Here is a 6000-nt window from a genome sequence, read left to right as displayed (position 1 = left end):
CTATCCACCTACACTCTTCTAAAGATCATTCTCTAGCTAATAAATCATCACACTAAAGCTTCATGTTAGCATTTCCAACCAACTCTGAAAATCGTTAACTTCGCGTATGAAGTAACATAAAAAACACTTTGAATGTAACAACTCAAGGCGGGAGTAGCCGTCAACAATGCTGATGATGGTACAGCACGCAACAACCACCCTACTGCTTTCTCTCTGAGATGATCACGTTGGTCATGACGAGAGGAGCACACAATAGTTGGGTAAAGAAGAACTGCATTATAACACACCATCGACTGGAAATGCTCTCGCGACGTGGGGCTTTAGGTAGTGATGAAAACGTCGCTAGAACTATTCCACAGCCGCAGTCAGTTTATGAGCAACAAGAGGGACGCACATTTTTGCCTGTGGACTTGGAGACATACTTCAAGTCCCCGCGTACATCGTACGGGCTAGGCAAAAATGTGCGTCTATCTTGAAAACTGCCGCTTTAATGGCCCTTCGCTCATTTTCAACTTCTATTCAATTTTCATACTGCCGTACTCTAACGGAACTATCCACCCACACTCTTCTAAAGATCATTCTCTAGCTAATAAATCATCACACTAAAGCTTCATGTTAGCATTTCCAACCAACTCTGAAAATCGTTAACTTCGCGTATGAAGTAACATAAAAACACTTTGAATGTAACAACTCAAGGCGGGAGTAGCCGTCAACAATGCTGATGATGGTACAGCACGCAACAACCACCCTACTGCTTTCTCTCTGAGATGATCACGTTGGTCATGACGAGAGGAGCACACAATAGTTGGGTAAAGAAGAACTGCATTATAACACACCATCGACTGGAAATGCTCTCGCGACGTGGGGCTTTAGGTAGTGATGAAAACGTCGCTAGAACTATTCCACAGCCGCAGTCAGTTTATGAGCAACAAGAGGGACGCACATTTTTGCCTGTGGACTTGGAGACATACTTCAAGTCCCCGCGTACATCGTACGGGCTAGGCAAAAATGTGCGTCTATCTTGAAAACTGTCGCTTTAATGGCCCTTCGCTCATTTTCAACTTCTATTCAATTTTCATACTGCCGTACTCTAACGGAACTATCCACCTACACTCGTCTAAAGATCATTCTCTAGCTAATAAATCATCACACTAAAGCTTCATGTTAGCATTTCCAACCAACTCTGAAAATCGTTAACTTCGCGTATGAAGTAACATAAAAAACACTTTGAATGTAACAACTCAAGGCGGGAGTAGCCGTCAACAATGCTGATGATGGTACAGCACGCAACAACCACCCTACTGCTTTCTCTCTGAGATGATCACGTTGGTCATGACGAGAGGAGCACACAATAGTTGGGTAAAGAAGAACTGCATTATAACACACCATCGACTGGAAATGCTCTCGCGACGTGGGGCTTTAGGTAGTGATGAAAACGTCGCTAGAACTATTCCACAGCCGCAGTCAGTTTATGAGCAACAAGAGGGACGCACATTTTTGCCTGTGGACTTGGAGACATACTTCAAGTCCCCGCGTACATCGTACGGGCTAGGCAAAAATGTGCGTCTATCTTGAAAACTGTCGCTTTAATGGCCCTTCGCTCATTTTCAACTTCTATTCAATTTTCATACTGCCGTACTCTAACGGAACTATCCACCTACACTCTTCTAAAGATCATTCTCTAGCTAATAAATCATCACACTAAAGCTTCATGTTAGCATTTCCAACCAACTCTGAAAATCGTTAACTTCGCGTATGAAGTAACATAAAAAACACTTTGAATGTAACAACTCAAGGCGGGAGTAGCCGTCAACAATGCTGATGATGGTACAGCACGCAACAACCACCCTACTGCTTTCTCTCTGAGATGATCACGTTGGTCATGACGAGAGGAGCACACAATAGTTGGGTAAAGAAGAACTGCATTATAACACACCATCGACTGGAAATGCTCTCGCGACGTGGGGCTTTAGGTAGTGATGAAAACGTCGCTAGAACTATTCCACAGCCGCAGTCAGTTTATGAGCAACAAGAGGGACGCACATTTTTGTCTGTGGACTTGGAGACATACTTCAAGTCCCCGCGTACATCGTACGGGCTAGGCAAAAATGTGCGTCTATCTTGAAAACTGTCGCTTTAATGGCCCTTCGCTCATTTTCAACTTCTATTCAATTTTCATACTGCCGTACTCTAACGGAACTATCCACCTACACTCTTCTAAAGATCATTCTCTAGCTAATAAATCATCACACTAAAGCTTCATGTTAGCATTTCCAACCTCTGAAAATCGTTAACTTCGCGTATGAAGTAACATAAAAAACACTTTGAATGTAACAACTCAAGGCGGGAGTAGCCGTCAACAATGCTGATGATGGTACAGCACGCAACAACCACCCTACTGCTTTCTCTCTGAGATGATCACGTTGGTCATGACGAGAGGAGCACACAATAGTTGGGTAAAGAAGAACTGCATTATAACACACCATCGACTGGAAATGCTCTCGCGACGTGGGGCTTTAGGTAGTGATGAAAACGTCGCTAGAACTATTCCACAGCCGCAGTCAGTTTATGAGCAACAAGAGGGACGCACATTTTTGCCTGTGGACTTGGAGACATACTTCAAGTCCCCGCGTACATCGTACGGGCTAGGCAAAAATGTGCGTCTATCTTGAAAACTGTCGGCCCTTCGCTCATTTTCAACTTCTATTCAATTTTCATACTGCCGTACTCTAACGGAACTATCCACCTACACTCTTCTAAAGATCATTCTCTAGCTAATAAATCATCACACTAAAGCTTCATGTTAGCATTTCCAACCAACTCCAAATAAAAGTAAAAAAAAAGAACTTGGATCTTTGACCAATGATTCTTAAGTAAAATCGTGCGCTGAATCCAAAAATGTAGTCAAAAAAAATCTCCGTAGGATAGTTTTCGACTACATTTTTGGATTCAGCGCACGATTTTACATGGGAAATGACCATCAGCGTACAAAGTTCAAATATGCTGTAAACTACTGTTCTCAGGCAAAAATATCAAACTATTTTGTAATTGTAATCGAAAGATAAAAATAAAAACTCAGGTACTTAACTAGAAAAAAGTATGTAGAACAAGGTACAAAAAAAAATCAATTTAATTAGAAATATGAATTTCGTTTCCGCCAGACTTGAAAAACATGTATAAAGAGAGAGAGAAAGATTAGTAATTTCCATTTAATTCCACTACCTTATTTGCTTATCCTTGACAGATACGCGTATTTCGTCTACAATTTTCGAGTATTAGTACAAGCACTGAAGAAATCTGCACATTGTAGACGGTACAGGTATTCCACTAAGACGCCCACATTCATCAGGATTGAAAAACATGGTTTCGAGAAAAACGCGATTAAAGATAAATTTCATGATAAATTGCACTACCTTAAGAGCTGATGACGGGAAAACTGGTAGGTCAATATGAGAGCTGAACAGAGCAGAAACATGGACATTTTTTAAACATCGTCCCCCGAAGAACGCGTTACCCACTGAGTTCTAACCCACCGCTTTTTCTCAGTGGGTTTTCAACAAATCACTCTGAAAAAAAATCAAAAAAATTCAAATCGTCCAGAAGCGCGTGACTAGTTCTCCATTGGAACTACTCACATGCAAGAAAGCTTGAGCTTGAGCTTGAGCTTGATTGACCGCCCACGGTTGCTACTCTGTTATTGCCAGATCAGCTGTAATTACACAGAGAACCAATAGACGATGCTTGGGACTAGCAATCATCCTCAATGTGTAAAAACTGGTGATCTTAAATTAGGCAATACCAGCACCGGCCGCGCCCGAACACAGGTCAAGAAAGGAATGGGAAGGATTGTGTTGACATGACACTCGCTTTTATGGAAGCCGAGAACACCTCTGCACTTCCACGAGGAATCACTGGGATGTTGGATAAGAGGGTTGGGTTTGCAGCAGGGTTCGTTTTGGTAAACGATAAGCTGAATTGATTTCCTAACGATCATATAACGCGAAGGAGCTTGGGACTAAACCCACGGTCTTCGGCTCAGTAAGCAAAAACGTTTGCCACTAGGCAGACGAGCACCTTTTTAATCACCGAGTTGCTGTTATTACCATGTAGTCATATTAACAAATAAAACGATTGACGAATCTTGAATGTGGATGGGCCTGAGATTAGACTCATGATGTTCTGCTCAGTAAGCAAAAACGGTTGCTCTAAGGCCACCGAGCCCCTCATATCACATAATACCGTTGCTCAACTTTTTGTATCCATTCAAACCCGGAACCAACGACAACAACGAGTTTCGCAAAATACACGATACACAAGCGATTTTACCATAAATCTCTTTGATATGTAAGGACCTGGGACCGCGTTTTTCTGCTCAGTAAGCAGGCCACTGTAACCGACGATCTTTCAAATCCGAAAACTAAAAACTACGAAAAAGTACTTAGGCCTTCATTAAGTTCCACTTTCACGCGACGTTCAATGACAGGGTCCTATCCAGGATTACATCTGAAAAATCCAAATCTGGCCAACGCCCACCTAAACCTGTTCTAATCCACCTGAAATGACTAACGAATGGAAGACTTTGACTACCCAGCCATGCAATAGTCTCACTCCGTGCCTTATGGCAACTTGATGATTCTATTGCGCTCATCTTTTGGCACCACCCAGGGGAGACTTGGTCCTGTACCCAATGCTTAACTTATCTCCATTCCACTCAGCTACTCGCAATTTCTTGTGATATAGTGGGCGGAATATTATTATATGAGACAATTCAATGCAGACGTCTTTCCAAATTTGGCAGATCGACAGGTAATCGGTGAGTTACCACGATAGTCGCTATTCAACAACTCGCAACGTCCCATCGTCAACGCCTGCTATGAGAATTTCCAATGGCAGACGCCAACGAAATGATGTCATCGAGCTATCGATCAACTACCCTGGTTATCGCCTGGTACCTTATAGCTAGGAGGCGAACCGGAAGAATCGATGAACTACCTCCCCCAGGAACTACTCACATGCAAGAAAGCAGATTAACTGGATGAAAAAGTGGTGGGTAGAACTCAGTGGGTAAACGTTCTTCGGTGGATAGCTGTAGTCCATTATCTTCTTAGGTCGAGATCTCGTGTTATTTCCTGGATCTCATTATTTTCTAAAAGAGTTTATAAGATTATAAGTTCAATCTATCACCTTCCAATATCTAGTCAAACAACCCATTAGGTTCTTAGCGTATTTGCATGGTTCTGTAAAAAAGTATAACCATAACTGAACATAACATAACATTTTGAGTAGGGCAAAAGTTGGCTTCGGAAATACCTTAACCTATTATCGTCAGGGGGTAAAGGGTGTCCACGATGAAATTGCCACACTATGAAATTGCTCTAACTTTTTAACCGTTGGGTAGAATTTAATGAAAATTTGGGTGGATTTAGTTCATAGTGCATTATTTACATCCTGCAAGTTTTAAAGTCCTGTGATCAAAACTCGCGGAAATGGAGTCGAAAGAACAGCTCGTGCGTGATAAAATCTTGCGCATTCATCACGAGAACAAGGATCTCTCGCATCGTTCCATCGCTAAAACGTTGGGAATCGCGAATTCCACGGTGTCGCGAGTGATTAAGCGGTTCGAGGAACGGTTGACCACCGATCGGAAGCCCAGAAGTGAAGGAAAAAGTATTCCGTACAACACCAAAAATCACAACCGCGTAGTTGGGACCTTCAACCGAAATCCGAACGCCTCCGTTAGGGATGTGGCTAAGAAGCTGCACCTAAGCCGAAGTTTTGTCCAGAAGGCCAAAACTAAGGCTGGGCTTCGAACGTTAAAGGTACAAAAGGCCCCTAATCACGACGAGAAGCAGAACAAGTCCACCAAAACCCGTGCCAGGAAGTTGTACCTCAACATGCTGACGAAAGTTGAATGCTGCATCATGGACGACAAAACATATGTGAAGGCCGACTTCAAACAGATCCCCGGCAACCTGTTTTTCACGGCCAAGGATAAGTTCA

This window comes from Ochlerotatus camptorhynchus, unplaced genomic scaffold, assembly GCF_037179485.1.
Source record: "Ochlerotatus camptorhynchus isolate MF236.1 unplaced genomic scaffold, CSIRO-AGI_Acam_v1.1 ptg000754l, whole genome shotgun sequence".
NCBI classification, from domain to species: domain Eukaryota; kingdom Metazoa; phylum Arthropoda; class Insecta; order Diptera; family Culicidae; genus Ochlerotatus; species Ochlerotatus camptorhynchus.
Note: the sequence above shows the minus strand (reverse complement) of the source record.